At 38.9% G+C, this 18,415-nt stretch overlaps 1 long non-coding RNA gene and 1 pseudogene across 1 annotated transcript in view; both read right to left on the bottom strand.

The window, feature by feature from the left end:
* Window positions 1-15,384, bottom strand: part of LOC140849550 (uncharacterized) — a 42,418-nt gene extending 27,034 nt beyond the window's left edge. Inside the window, exon 1 of the long non-coding RNA XR_012131564.1 lies at window positions 14,688-15,384. This is a non-coding gene — a long non-coding RNA (uncharacterized lncRNA). The remainder of the gene's footprint in view (window positions 1-14,687) is intronic.
* Window positions 6,476-6,594, bottom strand: LOC118968452 (U2 spliceosomal RNA; annotated as a pseudogene).
* Window positions 15,385-18,415: the final 3,031 nt, after the last annotated feature.

Below are 18,415 nucleotides of genomic sequence, written 5' to 3'. Positions count from 1 at the left end.
CCAACTCACCTGCATGTAGATGTTAGAGTAGGAATTTGAACCTAGGTTTTTTTGTTTCAAGGCAAACTAAACTACACTATGTTCCTGGATCCCACTATTTTGCCTAGAAAGCAACGTTAGACTTCAGGGCAAAGATTGATTCCTCATGAGTAAAATGAGGGAAAACATTACCATTACTGAAACTATTATAAACTCACAAATTCTAATGTTTATTAGAATCTGTAATTGGGAAGTTCTTCATCAACTTAGCAAATTGATTTCCACAGAGCAATGAGAATTGAAGCCAGGGAAATGATTTGAACAGTGAATGGGAAGTAAAGACACAGAGACTTAAGTAGAATGTCACTTTTTCAAAGAACTTTGAATGATATAGAAAGGAGAGATGGAGGGCAGAAACCCTGAGATGAAGAGTAGAAAGAGGGGTCATGATATGAGCATGATTGTAATTTGAATGGCAGGAACTTCTAGACATGGAGATAATTGATGGAGCCAGGACCCTAGGGAGACGGGAAAGGTGGCCTTGAAAAAGATACCTTTTCTCAGAAACTAAAAAGAAGTAAGGGAATGGTTATAAGTCAATTATAGCTGTGAGAAGAGGTGTACACTAAATGGTCTCAATATTTTTTGTAAAGTAGGAAGTCATAGCTGATGTTATTTGTGCAGTAGGAGGAGATAAAAAGATTAATTTGGGAATTTGAAAAGAATGGAATGGTTTAGAATAGAGCTGACTAAAGACAAAATCATTAATGAACAGCGTTAACCCCTAAATTGAGTTTGAAAATTGTGAAATTGTAGTTTTTTTTATGATTGTATCTAGTACCTCAGCTGAATGGTTTATAGGGCCAGGCATATTATAGGACTGATCTAGAACTGTGAGCTGAAAGAGAGATGCCAGGGAAGGAAAAATATAGAGGGGGATTAAAAGCACTGGTGAGAGAACAGGTCGTATGACCAACAGAGTTATGGAAAGAACTGAGACCAGAATAAACGAAGAAAAGGCAGTTTCATAGGAATGGAGGTTTTGATAAGATTGTGGACCAGGCCTACCAGGAGCGATGTAGATGGAGGGATAAGGGTATTGAAATCCCTCAGAACTAACTATTCCATAGCAAAGTAGAGAGTGGGACCAGGGAATGTGGTTGAAGTGGCCTTGAAACCGTAATGTTTGGGGTTCAGCAGACCATCCACGTGAATGCTGAATTCTAGGAAATGAAGTGCGGTTTAAAGGATTAGCATGATCTAGGTATAATCTTATTGTCGGGGAATGATCTGGAGGTTAATGGAATTAGTGACAAAACAATGTAAAGGGTGGCATAATGGGATGGGATGGAATGAACTTCACAGGAATGAAAGTTTTTACAGGAGAGTGAAATGGCTTAGAAGAGATGCTATAGCACCAAGAATGACAAATACCAGTTCCAAGTCTTGTGGTACATAGAGTTTGAGGAAACTGTAGAGGAAATAGTATCTTTGAGGAAGAGGTCAAGGAAATAGAAGATGATTTTCATCAGAAAAGCTGAATATATAGTTGAGTTTATTTATAGTGGAATTGGGCTACAATAGGAGAAATGAGTTTATTTATAGTCGAATACACTGCAAAGGGCTGAGGGAGGGTATTGTGGAAAAAGTAGGGATGAGGGGTCAGAGGGCATGCTGTCAGGTACACACAAGAAGTGGGAGGAAGCTGACGGATGAGTAAGGGGGCTGCCTTCTGAGCAGCGACCAATGTATAGTAAGAATGAAAAGTTTGTATGGAACTCCAGTTTTTAACAAAACTAATAGAACTAGGGTCCCAGACTGTGTTCGACCTTATCTTTGTAGGAGCATTTCTGCATTAGTGGGATAGTGGCTACTGGAATATCCTTGCAGGGGCTGCTGTGCAAAAGTGCTGAGCTTGGCAGTATTTGGCCAGGCTCTACTGGACTTCCTTATGGTCTAAGACAAGCAGAACTGATTGTCACACTCTCTGGCAGGCATGGCATGAAGACAGAACCCAGGGACTTTTCTATAGTATAAAGATCAGTATCTGTGCTTTATGTAAGATACAATCTCTTTTATCCTGCTTTTGTGAAAGACTGCATTTGCCAGTCTTTTTGAGAATCTGATGTAGTGGAAAAAGTATGATCTCATATAGACTTGGGTCTGAATCCTGGAAGCTTCTGGAGCAAGTCAACTTTTCTGAGTCTTAAGACAACACGAGTATAATAATAGACCTTGTATGTAAAGTGACTAAAACACAAAAAGTGCTCAATAAATTTTTTCCCATCATTATTTCATAAAAGTCTTATTAAATACTACTGCAAGGTACTGTGCAATACCAGTGATAACTATGACATGATCCTGCCTTAAGATCCTTGTAGTTTAGTAGAAGGAGAGACAAAGATGAGTATGTCCAATGACAGAGGAGGGGTGTCTGGTAGGTGTACATATCCACAGCAGTGGGAGTCCATGGGGGCAATGGTAAGGTCTGCCTGCCTGAGATGGAGGGAGGAGGCCAGAAGCCACGTTGGCTATTCCTTCTCAGTTTTCCCTGCTCATCTTCCTTGAACTCTATGTGCATGTCTATTTGCATTCTATGCACAGGTCCTGAAATACATCCAGTGTGTCTTTCCTCTGCTCCCTTGGGATCAGTGATAACCTATGTGCTGAGAAGTTCCAGGTCTGCTGAACATCACAAGTACACACAATTCTTAAATAGCTATATATTCTTGGATATACCATGAGTGCCTCTAGCTCAACAGGAGCTAACATAGAAGTTTATCTTTTCCTCAAAGTCTGCTCCTCTTTTTGGGCACTTCCCATCTGCTCAGCTGTCATCAGCAACATGAAGTCATCTTTGGTGTTTCCCTCTTTCTAATTCTCCACAATTAGCTTTTAGCAAGTCACATTTGTTGTATCTGTGACATCTTTTAAATCCACCCTTCTTGCCAATTCCATGTTTATAATCATAGGTTAGTATCATCATCTCTTGGGTAGATTGCTCCAAGAACCTCTAACTGGTCTCTCTGCCTCTAAAGTTATCTCCTTTTAATCTATTTTTCATACCACAACCAGAATATTATTTCTAAAATGTAATTCTAATTACTTCATTCCTTGGCTTGAAATCCTTCAGAAACTTCTCATTGCTTCTAAAACAAAATAGTTCACAGGGCAGGATCTCATCTTTACTTTTACAGCTCCATTATTTTATCATTTCTCTCCTCTTATTCAAGCTTTCATTTGAGATAAACTTCCCACTAGTCTTCCCAACCCTCCCCCACCTCCCTCAGCTCCTGTGCCTTTTTGAGCTTATGAACTTTCTATACGTCTGTTCTCTTGGCACCAGCTACACTCAATGAAATGCTCACTTATTTGTTTCCTTGTCTAGACTAATCTCCTTGGGGCAGGGGTCGAGTTGGTTGTTTGTTTTACTTGTAGTGTGTGTGTGTGTGTGTGTGTGTGTGTGTGTGTGTGTGTGTGTGTGTGTGTATGTGTGTGTGATGCAGGAGAGCCTTGAGCATGAGGAAGTCATAGGATACATAAGCACCTGCCTGGGTTGAGGCTTGTACTTACCAGGGGCCACAGAAACCACACAAGTCAAGCTCTGGCAGTCACATTCAACCCTTAGGAAGGAAATGCATTCAGTTGGGGCCTCTGTGTGTTCTTTGAATAGGTACATAACAGAGAAATGAACACCATCAAAGATGTTTCAACAATGTACTCAGTACTCAACAACTAGATGGCAATATTGTCTCTACAGTTTACATGTAGATGAAGAAGTTGATTAAATTAAAATTTCTCTCAGTGAAAGACCTGTTTTCACATGAAGTAGTAATGATTCCATTTATTCCATTATCTATTTAAGTCTCAATTGGAGTATTCTCTAGTGTTTATTCCTGAATAAGGTCAGGCAATTTAATTTCAATCTGTAGAAATAAAATACTGTGAACCATTTAACCTTATGCAAGGTACTTAATCATTTAACTCTAATAGTTTATAACTAATGATATAACTATTCTGTCTTTATTGTCATGTATCTTTTCTGGTCCAGAAATTAACTACACACACACACATATATACTCTCTGATCTTATTAAAACTTTACACTAATTTTTACTCAGATTTAACATAAAATGGTATAAAAGATGAAGCTGATCCTTCAAGGGAAGTATATATTAAAACAGTTTGATTGAGATATAGTTTACATACACTAACAGCTCATATTTAAAATATATAACTTACACATGTACACACTCATGGAGTCACCACAGCTAGTGAACGTACTATATCCAACACCCCTAAAAGAGTCCTTATGCCCTTCTCTAATCATGCCCTCCTACCCTTCTCAATCCCCAACCTCAGTGTTCTAGATCTATAGATTAGTTTGCATTTTCTGAAGTTTTATATAAATGAGATCACACAATGTTTTTTTTTAACCTGGTTTCTTTGACTCAGCATAATGATTTTGAGATTTATGTGTGTGTTGCCCATGTCAATGATTAATTCCTTTTTATTGTTGAGTGGTATTCCCCTAAGGATGCTTTAGAAAAACCAGTGTTGAACATTCTCCTGTTAGTAGAGGAAGTTAATGTGAAGTACTGGGACTTGTATTTTTCAAACATTGAAATGAACCTCTGACCAAAATAGGCTGATAATTATCTGTGGTAATATTGTGCCTTGTGAACTCTCTCATTATTACTCATGAAAATTTTAAATTAACTCTATGAATTGTTGATTCAGAGGACCACACTGGCTGCTTGTTGAAATATTACTTTTGAAGGGTAAAAGAAAGTGTCACTTTCATTGTTGTATTGTGCCTTTCCCAAGTGGAACACTGGCACATCATAATTTAAAAACTGGACCTATCTGCTTTCCATTCATCTCTGAGCAAACAAGTGAAAACTGGGTTATTCACAGTTCTATAAACACTCTCAGTGCTTACCCATGCCAAGCCTTTTCTCATACTTCTCACTCTGTTTGAAATATTCTTTCCTGTATTACCACCTGAGCAAATTCTGACCATTCTTTAAGGATTTTCTCAGCTGAATTGGGTTTCTTCCTCCCTTGGTCTTTCATAGCACATTCAATCTTTCTTTTAATCATTTTTATGTGTAGTGTTAGCTTAAACTTTTTGAAGTATTTATCTTATTTTTATACCATTGAAAGTTCCTTTAGGTTAGAAATCGTATTTATTCATCTCTAAATCCCCTCAAGGTGTATACTAAATGCCTTGTACATAGCTGGTACTCAATAAATGCTGCATAAGTGAATGAATCAACCAGTAAGGAGGAGCAAAGTCCTAAGTTGTTCCATTATTAGCTTACTTGAGATTTCCAAGGGCGCTCCCATTGAATGGAACTTAAATACATTTGGAGTCATGCAAGCTTTACACAAAGCTCCACACCAACATTAAAAATAAGGATTATTAACATGAGACCGTTCTCTTCCATGTTCCAGGCTTTAGAATGGGCACTTTTGATATAGCAGGAGCATCCAGATAAAAATAAATGCATCTAACGTAAGATGAATCTTCATAGTTGCATGCAGCATTAGATATTATTGGCACAATCTAGCTCACCTTACCTTTGCAATATGATTTCCCACAATTCCCCTCAACAATCTCCCAAACTGACTCACACACAAATCTTTAAAAATCTAAGTTTTTGCTCCTCCCATTCCTCTAGCATGGGATTCACCATGCAATTTCTATTCCTTCACAAAACCCAACACATTTTTCACTTTCTCTATGAAGCATTCCTGATCATTCTAACCCACAGTGATGCTCCCCTCCTAGAATTCAGCTGTACTCTTTTACAACTCACATCAGAACATCTGATGTTTGGGACAGCTCACATTTTTATTTAGTTCTTGACTACATGACATTTTTATTTGTAGACATCTTTTCTCCCCCAAATTAGAGATTTTATTTATACAGATTGGGACCTGGAACCATGTATTTTACTTTCTTGTATCTCTCATTACCCCTACCATAGAACCTTGTACAAATGAAATGCTCACTGAGTATTTGTTAAATGAATGAGTTCTATCTCACCTGGAAATGTTTTGTGATGACAGTATATATAGCATTAATATGATTAGTAGAAGCTGGACATTTCCATCAAAACCTGTAAAAGATACAAACAAACAAAAACTGTCCAGGCACACCTCATTTTATTGTGCTTTGCTTTATTATACTTCACAGGTACTGCCTTTTTTACAAATTGAAGGTTTGTGGTAACCCAGCACTGAGCAAATCTATTGGCGTCATTTTTCCAATGGCATTTGCTCACTTATGTCTCTGTGTCACATTTTAGTAATTCTCACAATATTTCAGACTTTTTCATTATTACTACATTTGTTATTGTGATCTGTGATCAGTGGTTATAGACTCACTGAAAGTTCAGGTTAAGTTTGGCATATTGTAGCTATAAGTATTTTTTAATCAAGGTATGCACATTTTTTTAGACATAATTCTATTGTACATTCAATAAACTATAGTAAAATGGAAACATAACTTTGATATGCACTGGGAAACCAAAAACTTTACTTGGCTCACTTATTAAACTGATTAGAACAGATACTGCACTTGATCTTAGCCAAAAGGCTAAGAAGTGAACTTGACTCGCTTTATTGACATACTTGCCTTATCGCAGTGGTTTAGAATCATACCTGCAATATTTCTAAAGTATGGCTGTATTTCCATATGACCTAAAGTGAGTATGATTTTGTATATGACCAGCTAGTGGATTGCTTCAAGTACTACTATATTATGATCGACAACAGGGTTGGGCCTGATATGCAGCTAAGTACAAATTCAGGAACTCTTGTTTTAAAAGTTATCCAAGGTAATAAAGTTCTGTGAGATTAGTTCACAATCTGCTGAATAAATTAGACTGCCAGCTTAAGTATATTAAATTACCATGAGAAAGATGATCATACAGGGTAACTGATCCACTTTAAACAAGTTATAGGTCAGCAGATGGCTCAGTGAGCCAGAAGAAATCAGAAAGTGATCAGAAAAGATCATTAGTCATTTTGCTGGGGGTTGAGTTCATTCTCGGTTTTTGTCCCTGCCACAATACAGAACTCAAAAGCAGAGACATAGTGGTGAAGCAGAGGGAAAGTTTTGTTTGAATATACTCCACAGAAGGAGTGGACCGGAGTCCAGGTAGACAAAGACAGGCTGCTTACTCTGAGGCTTCTTTATACAGAGTTTTTGGCAGGACAGAGAAGTCCTTGATTGACAATCTTTAGTCTCGGAGGCCTCGTCTAATTGGTAAAAAGAAGATGTGGTCTAAGCTCTGCTGATTTCTGTGCCTGTCTTCTGATATTTTCTTTATCTGGGGAATGTCTGTGCTTGGAGATTTCTCATCTGGGAAGTCGTTCTCCCATCTGAGAAGTGTGTGGACATTCCAAGTCACTCCTGGTCCTTGAAACTTCAACTCATTAACTCTGTGAGTCTTTTCTGGCTCTCTGGTTTTATCTGGTTAACTCTTTGAGACCCTTTTAGTAGGTTTTACTGGCTTATTTTTCTCTCCACCCTGCTCATATCTGTCTTTCTGCCTAATAATTTCAATTTTCATTTTGGACTATAGCCACCTCACTGCTGGAGCCTAAAAGCTGGAAAGTCTAACAGCACATGAGAGGTTAGAAATTAGATAAATTATTAAAAAAAAAAAAGCAATGTTTGTTAGCATTTACCAAAAAGTCAGCCATATTAAGGACCATTAGAAATTAAATTGGTAATTGTGAGTACTGCTCTAGGCCAGTCATTTAATTAATAAGACCCCATCCCTATTGTAGCAGCTGTATGCCATGGGCCATCGATCCTGCAGCCCAGAGGAAACCCAGTGTTTGCCAAGGAGCAGTATCAGCAGCATGTGTGGTGTTTCTGTGGCCTCCACAGTATAGGTGCCACTTGTTTTGTTTTTTTAATTTGAATTTGGTACTTGTGAGAGAAATTCAGAGGCTGTTGGTTAGGCCCAGTGAAATTTTTCAAGCAACTCATGGTCATAGGATCTTTCCAAAATAAACATGTTTACTGCTGATTTCAAATCCTTGTAGACTACCTTAATTTGTCTGCTATGTGATAGCCAAGAGTCAGAATCAAAACTGAATTCAGACCTCCAGGACCAGGTGATTTACATCACAGGGTTCTGAAAAAATGATCTAGTATGATTACAGAACTACCCAGGAAGCAGTAGAAAGAGCAGCTTCCTAAAGGGGAACTAGGTGCATGTTTAAGGCCAGGAAGTGGGAGGAGTATTTCATTATAAGAATGAGGATATAGGTGAGTTTGTTTTGAATAGGCAGGAATTCAGAGGCACTGGGAGAAGGCAGAGCAAGAAGAGGAAGGGTTTGGGAGTACTGCAGAGCAGAATGAGAGAGGACAGCTGCCTGGAGGGCCTTCTACTGGGGGAAATGTGGAGAATGACAGGGAAGTAAGGATTAACTGGTCTTGTGGGTCTCAGGCAATTTCCATGACAAGATGTTTCTGAACTGGCCTGAGCCAAGTCCTCGGAGGCATCAGAATTCTGAGGAAAGAGACAGCTGGCAGCCAGGTCTGGTGGTACATTTCTTTCTACCCTAGCTGGTGTTAGAGATATAACGCTACTACAGACCTTTATTCAATGTTCTTTATTTACTAGACATACTGACTGAGATTCTCCTTAGTGCCAGGCAGCGCTGGATTCTGCTGCTGCGGTACGATGATGAGAGATAGGTGGGATCTCTGTCTACAGGAAACATAAAAGACAGTGTTGGAATATAGGTCATTGATATGGTCTGAATGTTTGTCCCACCCTCCCAACCCCCAGATTTATATGTTGGTATCTTCATCCCCAATGTGATGGCATTAGGAAGTGAGGCCTTTGGGAGGTGATGAGGTCACAAGGGTGGAGTGCTCATGAATGAGATTAGTGTCCTTATACAAGAGTCCCAAAGAGAGCTTGCTTACCCTTCCTACTGTGTCAGGATAGAACAAAAGGTCTGCACCCCTAAAGAGGGCCCTCACTGGACCATGCTGGCATCCTGATATTAGACTTCCAGCCCCCAGAGCTGTTAGAAATAAATTTCTGTTGTTTATTAGCTATGCAATTTGTGGTGTTTTGTTAGAGTAGCCTGAAAAGACTAAGACAGCAGTAAATAAGCAATTAATATATTTTCTATTATGATAGGGGAAGTGGAGAGTGTAATGGGAATGTGGGCAGTAGGTTCAGACACAGAACCCAGGTTCAGGAAGATCAAGGAGTGCCTCATGGAGGAAGTGAGGAATAAGCTGAGACCTAATCATGTAGGTGTGAACTAGCCACATGAGGAAAAGGGGACAAGGGAAGAGCAAGGGAAGAGAAAATAAGAGTATTTGAGACAGAGAATAGTATGCATGAAGTCCCAGAGGCAAGAGAAAGAGGCTGAGAGGTTGAAAGAAGTGTTTCCTGTTCTATAGGGTTGTTATGAGACTGAGCACTTAGCACAGTGTCTAGCACAGAGCAAGTATCCCATAAAATATCAGGAGTTATTACTATGCCAGGACCATAGAATTGAGGGTGAGCATGAAAAGAGGTGAGAAATAAGGCTACACAGAAGTCAGCAGAAGTCAAAATAGAAGTCCTGTATGCTGTGGGACCAGACATTTAGACTCAATCCAGGAGTCACTGTAACTCACAGATTGTAAATAGTGGAGTAAATTTCAAAATTTCAGGCATTTTAGGAAGATGGGCTGAGACTAGTAGCAGGGAGACAAGGCAGAAGATTACAAATTGTAATCATGGTATAAACTAGACAGGGACAGCAATGATGGAGCAACATGGATGGATTTCAGATGTTAGAAGGTAAATGTATCAGGTTCCCTAGGACTACTATAACAAGTTACCACAAACTTGGAGATTTAAAACAACAGAAATTTATTCTTGCACAGTGTTGGAGGCCAGAAGCTGAGATCAAGATGTCAGCAGGGCTGGCAATCCTGGGTATTTCCTGGTCTGTAGCAGCATAGCTCCACTAACTCCCTGCCGCTTCACAGGGGTCTTCACCTGGCCTTCTCCCCCCCCGTGTCTCTCTCAACATCTCCCCCACCCTTCCTCCTCTCTTTTCTCATATAGGGACACCAGTCTCTGGATTTAAGCCCAACCCTAAATCTAGGATGATCTTCTCTCATGGCCCTGAACATAATCACATCTGCAAAGATCCTGTTTCCCAATAAGGTTACATTCCCAGGTACCAGGGCTTAGGATTTAGCTGTATCTTTTCAGGGGGACACAATTCTACCTAATATAGTGGAATTAATGGAACCTGATGATTGGCTATATGTGGGGAGTGGGTGTTAAAGGGGAAGGAGAAACGAAGGATAATTTCCATGAACACCTGGGTGAATGGTGGTACCACTCACTAAGTAACACTGGAGGAGAAACGAGTTTGGAGAAGGAAGCTGGCATCTTTATTCTGAGGCACTTGTGGAAATCCAAGTGAGAATCATCAAGTACGCACTAGGACACATACATTGTGAGCCCAGTAGAGGAGGTTGTGGGCTAGGCATGCAGATTTGGGTGGTAACTGAAGCTATGGATATGGGTAAGATTGCCTTGGGGGAATTTGTAGGAAAAGAACACAGATCAGAACACTGAGATGCACAACATTTAAGGGAGGGACAGGAGAAATAAGAGACAGGGAAGCAGGAGAAAAAAATAAGAAAATCATGTCATGGAAAAGCTCAGGGGAAAAAAATGATTAGAGCCAGAAGTGAACTGTTTCTAAAGAGTTTTGGGGAAACTAGAATGAATGAGAGGTTAGGCAATGCAAAGAGGGTAAAGAAATATGTCATAAAGTTTGAATGAATAGCAGGGGAGAGAGAGAGATTGGTAGCTGATCGGAGATGCAGATAAAGGATTTCCTTTTTTTCATTTTTCATTTGTATTCAAGATGGGACAGACTTTAGCCTGCTAGGGAAAAGAAGTCTGTAGCCAGGGAGAGGGGGATGTAAAGGCTAAGTCAAGGTCATTGAGGAGGCAGGACAAAGGGAAGATGTTAGTCTCAGACAGGAAGAAAAACATTTCTTTTACTTAAAAGGAGGGAGAGGGGAAAGATGGCCCCAAAACAGGATAAGTTTGCTGATTTGATGGCAGGAAGTTAAAAGTTTTTTTTTCATTTATTCATTCAACAAATATTTTTAAAGGCCTGGCATGTGCCAGACACTATTCTAGATGCTAGTGATACAATGAGAACAAAATAAAGTCTCCATCCCCACATAACTTACATTTCAGGTGGGAAGACAGAATAAATATGTATGTACATATGTACATATGTATATTACAATGTCAGGGGAGGATAAATGCTATGAGGAAAAATAAAGAAGTATATAAGGAGAGAAAGCCTTGGAAGGGGTATCTGTTTAAATAGGGTGCCTAAGTTTAGCCTTTCTGAGGTGGGAAATGAGAAAGAGAGGCATTAAAGAACTATGAGTAGGATTCCAGGCAGAGGAACAACAGCCATACAAGCCCTGAGGTGGGAGCGTGTTCACCAGCAAAGGACAGCAAGATGGTCAGTGCAGCTGAAGCAGAGTAAGGTAGAGGCAAGGATGAGACTGGTAGGCAGGGGCCAGACCACAGAGGTCAAGTAGGCTTTGGTGAGGACGTTCGCTTTTTAGTCTAAGAGTGACGGCAAGCTCTTGGAAGGTTTTGAGCAGAGAAGTGATGTGATATAATCTGTGAATGAATAACTTCGGCTACATGTGCCAAGCAGATGGTGGGAGCACGAAAGGAAATAGAGAGTCCAGTTAGGAAGATACTGTGCTGGTCACATGAGAGTGTTGACGGCTGGGACTAAGGTGGTAGCTGTCGGGGGATAAGAGATAGTTGACTTTGGGAATTATATTCTGAAAGTGAAGCCATAGGACTTACTGACTGATTTAAAATAGGATGTGAAAGAAAACAGGTAAAAAGACTCAGACACCTGCTATAGAACACTGGCTAAGGTAACAGTGATCCCATCGAAGAAGCCCTAGCCCCTGTGCGTGAAGGACATGCGGCTGCCTGAGCACACAGCGTGGAGCCACGGCAAAATGCATATTTGTTGGAAGCCTATATTTCCTTGTTTTATGTGTCATTGCATTTAATCCTCTCTATCACCCTTGGTGATATTTTTATCCTTAATTTTAGAGGTAAGAAAAATTTTTTATTTTAATTTAATAACATTCAAATCATAGTTAATGTGACAGCTAATATGTAAAATTTAACTAACAACTAAGCTCTTTTCACTAGCTGACACTATCCTCTAAATATATACAGCTGGAAAAGAAAGGAAATAACACTTTCACAATATTAGTACAAATTGAAAGATTTAATTTACTTTCAAGCAAACTTGAGCTTGAGAAAAAACTTTAATCAGATGATGGTTCAAAGTTGTGCATTCATTTGGGAGCAATTATGAAAGACTCGGGAGTTTTTGTAGGGCTTCAGAGGCTAATGGCCCAAGTTATTTTAGATGTTTAAGTTCACTTCTAAAAAATTTACCCTAGGACAGTTTTTACACTTATTAGCACTTATGCTACTTGTTTTTCAAACACAAAGATAGATCCAGAGACAATTTTCCCTGAAAACTTGGGCAAGATCCAGAAGAAAGAGGGAGAAAAGTTCATGATCAACTGCATATAGTGATGTCAACTCTGAGCTCTGGTAAATGAGAACTTAAGATGGTGAATGTGGCATGGGCAAAACTGGAACAAGACCCAAGGAAGCCGATCTAGTGGCCCAAAGTCTCCAACAGAGGATTTCTTAGTGTCTGGACCCTGGAACGTTTCAAAGTAAGCCTTTTTCTATCTGGACAAGATTCTTACGAGGAGCTGGGGCAAAGTTGTTTTGTTTTCTTCTATTTCTCTCAGTAAATGTTAGTACTCTTTTCACTTAAGAGGAACACAATACTAGGTATACACCAAGAGTCGTCACCAAAAGCAGCGACAGAAAAGGCAGTGGGGATACAGTGGGAAGGGCAGCGGCGATTCGGAGAGTAAGGCAGCGCCATAGAGGAGGTTCAGGTGGGGGCAGTGAACCTCGGAACCTCCTGGCTCTGCCAGCAGTGTGCGGCCTTGGGAAAATCACTTTCTCTGAACCTCAGGATCCTCATCTCTTAAATGGGGACAGCTGAGAGTAAAAATGGGACCAATCTCACAGTACCTATGAGAATAAAATGAAACAATCCATACAAAGTACTTAGCAAAAGGGCTCAACAAATGTTTGTTATTAAGTTGCATTAATAGTGTGACTTTAGACAAGTGGCTTAAGCTTTTTTTTGCCTTTCATTTCATCACCTTTAAAAAGAGTGATAGAACTAGGTGAAAGTACTGATTTCTTTACAACTTTATAATTACGATGTTACATGTGTTGTCCTAAGGTGATAGAAATAAGAATGTGTGGTAGCCACCAGGTGGCAATAGTGAAGAGTTTGACTACCATCCCATTTTGGGGAAAATTTACTATTTTTTTAGTATACGAATTCAAAAAATAAACAAAATATATTTAATCCAAGGGAATTCTGTTAACATTTAGTAACCCATCACTTAAATAATCCATCCAAGTTATTTCTTCATATATATTCATAAAGCATTATTTTTAAATTTTACAAAAATGGGGATACAACTATGCATACTGTTTTGTAATCAGCTTTTTTTTTTTTAACACAATAAACTTACGGCAAACACCTTCCATGGTACTCCAATGATATGTGTTTAAATCGTGATTTGTTTGAATCAACCTGTACTTGTTAAACAGTGATTGTTTCCATTGTCCTGGCATTACAGACGCTGCTTTAATAAACGGCTTTGCCATATTATCAGACTATTTCTCAGGGAAAATTTCCAGATGTGGAATGTCTGGGAAGAAGGGTATGTATTTATTTATATTTTTTAAGGCTTTTGATACATACCACCAGTTTGTCTTTTCCTCTTTCTGTGTGTGGTAGACCCAGGTTCCTGATCAATGCCTTCCCTCAGAATTTAATTGACTAAAGCATTTGTTTTTCCTGATGAAGTTTAAAATCTTTTTGTTAAATTTTGCCTCTCCCTTTCCCCTAAAAATTTAACTGGGATTTTGATTGATACTGTATTAAATTCATAGATTCACATGGGGGGAATTTGCGTTATTACAATATTATGTCTTTCCATCCAGCAACATGGTAGTCTTCTTTATTTATCAGCTCTTCCATCAGTATAATTTAAGTGTTATTTAGATTTCATTTAGTTTACTTGTGGACATTTTGTGTTTTTTGTTGATGTTAATTTAAATATCATTTTTCCTATATTTTTCTAATGGCTTTTGCTGGTATACAGAAATATTATTAATTTTAGGATTAATGATCATTTCATTACTGCACTCATTTAATGGTTCTAATATTCTTCAGCTTATCTCTCCATTTACTCATTCTATAAATATTGAGTGCTTACAATGTGCCTAGCACTGTTCTGGGTCCAGGAAATGAGCAGTAAAAAAAATGTGTTCTCAAGATCTTTACATTCTGCTGAGAGGAAATACTAAAGAAATGAATATATGACAGGGGTGGTAAGTGCTGAGAAGTGGGGGGAAGCATAGCAAGAGACAATGAAAAAATATTATTTAAGATATGATCAGATAAGCCCCCTCTTATAAGTTGAAGTTCAAGGAGAGACCTAAAAATGGTGTTGCTTTTCTTGGGTTTTCCAGGTAGGTATTTATGTCATTTTACCTTTCCCGTCCGCAGAAGGATTTTCATGTTCCTGGAAGGTTGTCTGTACAGCAGCACCAACAAAGATCTAATTTATAAAGGAAGCCTCCGGGGTTCCCAATGTTCCTGGATTTAAATGCCTCCAAAAGTTCTTCCAGCCCAACTGGATTTTACAGGCACACAGAGTTCAGTGTACTTCTGGTAAGTCTACTTCCCCTTCCCTGGGCCAGAACACAGTCCCTACCTCTTTGCCAAAGTAAACTGCCACAATCCCAAGATACTATAATTACAGGCTACAAACTGCTTAAAAGAATAATCCTAACAAGCTATAATTAGACCTTCCTTTTAAAAAAAAATTAGAAATAACCCCATCATAAGTCATATGCTTATTTCCTCTGTTAACAGGTCAAGTTTATCATACAGATGGTTAACTCCATAATGCTTTTCTCTAATCTAGCCTAGCAATCCATTTTGATTCTTCCATTGTGCTGTAATCAGATCCCCTATATCCTTATCAATGTTTCCAAACATTCCCTTTATCTTCTTACACCAACCAAAAACCTAACCATCTCCTAATAATATTGCTTCCTCTGTAATACTCTCAAATTGTGGCTGTTTTTTCTTCAGTCCTTCACCCCACTAACCAAAGGGCCTAGAGGTGAGGTAGGAGTCCTGCTTGCTCCCCATTGCCAATTCCAGACCTTTTCTCTTCCTTTCAAAAATTCTACTTCCCTTAGGTGCATACTGTTATGTCATACCATCCATTTCCCAATTGTGACATCACCTACACACACCCCTATCACAAAAAAATTAAACATATCATGTCTTGTCCTTCTCTCCACTACTACCTCTGTCATTACTCATCACATCAACAATCTGTCTAGTACCTTAACTATGGCCCTATGTGATCTGTCCTGTGCCCACTTCTTCAATTTCATATTCTGCTCCTCTTCCACTGTTAAATTAGAAACTGTTCAGTGTCTGAGGTTTTTATCCTTCTTGCAAGCTAACAGGTTAGCCTGGCAGAGTTTCATACACATATACTGACAGAAGACACCATGTATACTAAAAGTATTTCTAGCAGTATTTTTTTTATTAAAGTATGATTGATATACACTGTTATGAAGGTTTCACATGAAAAAACAATGTGGTTACTACATTTACCCATATTATCAAGTCCCCACCCATACCGCAATGCAGTCACTGTCCAACCTTGTAGTAAGATGCCACAGATCCACTATGTGTCTTCTCTGTGCAACACTGTTCTCCTCATGATCCCCCACACCATGCGTACTAAACATAATACCCTTCAATCCCCTTCTCCCTCCCTCCCCACCTGCCCTCCCACACCCCTCCCCTTTGGTAACCACTAGTTCATTCTTGGAGTCTCTGAGTCTCCTGCTATTTTGTTCCTTCAGTTTTGCTTCATTGTTATACTCCACAAATGAGGGAAATCATTTGATATTTGTCTTTCTCTGCCTGGCTTATTTCACTGAGCATAATGTCCTCCAGCTCCATCCATGTTGTTGCAAATGGTAGGATTTGTTTCTTTCTTATGGCTGAAGAGTATTCCATTGTGTATATGTACCACATTTTCTTTATCCGTTCATCTACTAATGGACACTTAGGTTTCTTCCGTATCTTGGTTATTGTAAAAAGTGCTGTGATAAACATAGGGGTGCATATATCTTTTTGAATCTGAGAAGTTGTATTCTTTGGGTAAATTCCTAGGGGTGGGATCCCCGGGTCAAATGGTATTTCTATTTTTAGTTTTTTGAGGAATCTCCATACTGCTTTCCACAATGGTTGAACTAGGTTATATTTCCACCAGCAGTGTAGGAGGGTTTCCCGTCTCCACATGCTTGCCAGCCTTTGTTGCTCTTTGGTGTCTTTTCGATGCTGGCCATCCTTACTGGTGTGAGGTGAGATCTCATTGTGCTTTTAATTTGCATTTCCCTGATGATTAGCAATGTGGAGCATCTTTCATGTGTCTGTTGGCCATCTGAACTTCTTCTTTGGAGAATGGTCTCTTCATATCCTCTGCCCATTTGTTAATAGGGTTATTTGCTTTTTGGGTGTTGAGGTGTGTGAGTTCCTTATTTATTTTGGATGTTAACCCCTTGTCAGATATGTCATTTACAAATATATTCTCCCATACTGTAGGAGGCCTTTTTGTGCTGCTGATGGTGTCCTTGGCCATACAGAAATTTTTAGTTTGATGTAGTCCCATGAGTTCATTTTTGCTTTTGTTTCCCTTGCTCGAGGAGATGCATTCAGGAAGAAGTTGCTCATGCTTATATTCAGGAGATGTTTGCCTATGTTTTCTTCTAAGAGTTTGATGGCTTCATGACTTACATTCAAGTCTTTAATCCATTTCAAGTTTACTTTTGTGTATGGGGTTAAACAATAATCCAGTTTCATTCTCTTGCATGTACCTGTGCAGTTTCACCAACACCAGCTGTTGAAGAGGCTGTCATTTCCCCATTGTATGTGCATGGCTCCTTTATCATGTATTAATTGACCATATATGGTTGGGTTTATATCAGGGTTCTCTAGTCTGTTCCATTGCTCTATGGGTCTATTCTTGTGCTGGTACCAAATTGTCTTGATTACTGTGGCTTTGTAGTAGAGCTTGAAATTGGAGAGTGTAATTCCACCTGCTTTACTCTTCCTTCTTAGGATTGATTTGGCTATTCAGGATCTTTTGTGGTACTATATGAATTTTAGGATGATTTTCTCTAGTTCGTTGAAGAATGCTGTTGGTATTTTGATAGGAATTGCATTGAATCTATAGATTGCTTTAGGCAGGATGGCAATTTTGACAATATTAATTCTACCTATCCATAAGCATGGGATGAATTTCAATTTATTAGTATCTTCTTTAATTTCTCTTAAGAGTGTCCTGTAGTTTTCAGGGTATATGTCTTTCACGTCTTTGGTTAGGTTTATTCCTAGGTATTTTTTTCTTTTTGATGCAACTGTGAATGGAATTGTTTTCCAGATTTCTCTGTCTTCTAGTTCATTGTTAGTGTATAGGAATGCCACAGATTTCTGTGTATTAATTTTGTATCCTGCAACTTTGCTGAATTCAGATATTAGATCTAGTAGTTTTGGAGTGGATTCTTTAGGGTTTTTTATGTACAATATCATGTCATCTGCAAACAGTGACAGTTTAACTTCTTCCTTGCCAGTCTGGATGCCTTTTATTTCTTTGTGTTGTCAGATTGCCATGGACAGAACCTCCAGTACTATGTTGAATAGAAGTGGGGAAAGTGGGCACCCTTGTCTTGTTCCCTATCTTAAAGGAAAAGCTTTCAGCTTCTCACTGTTAAGTATGATGTTGGCTGTGGGTTTGTCATATATGGCCTTTATTGTGTTGAGTTTCTTGCCCTCTATAACCATTTTGTTGAGAGTTTTTATCCTGAATGGATGTTGAATTTTGTCAAATGCTTTTTCAGCATCTATGGATGTGATCATTTGGTTTTTGTCCTTCTTTTTGTTGATGTGGTGAATGATGTTGATGGATTTTCAAATGTTGTACCATCCTTGCATCCCTGGTATAAATCCTACTTGATCATGATGGATGATCTTTTTGATGTATTTTTGAATTCGGTTTGCTAATTTTTGTTGAGTATTTTTGCACGTATGTTCATCAGTGATATTGGTGTGTAATTTTCTTTTTTGTGGTGTCTTTGCCTGGTTTTGGTATTAGAGTGATGCTGGCTTCATAGAATGAATTTGGAACTATT

Source organism: Manis javanica, chromosome 5, assembly GCF_040802235.1.
Source record: "Manis javanica isolate MJ-LG chromosome 5, MJ_LKY, whole genome shotgun sequence".
NCBI lineage: Eukaryota > Metazoa > Chordata > Mammalia > Pholidota > Manidae > Manis > Manis javanica.
This window is presented reverse-complemented; position numbering and strand designations above follow the sequence as displayed.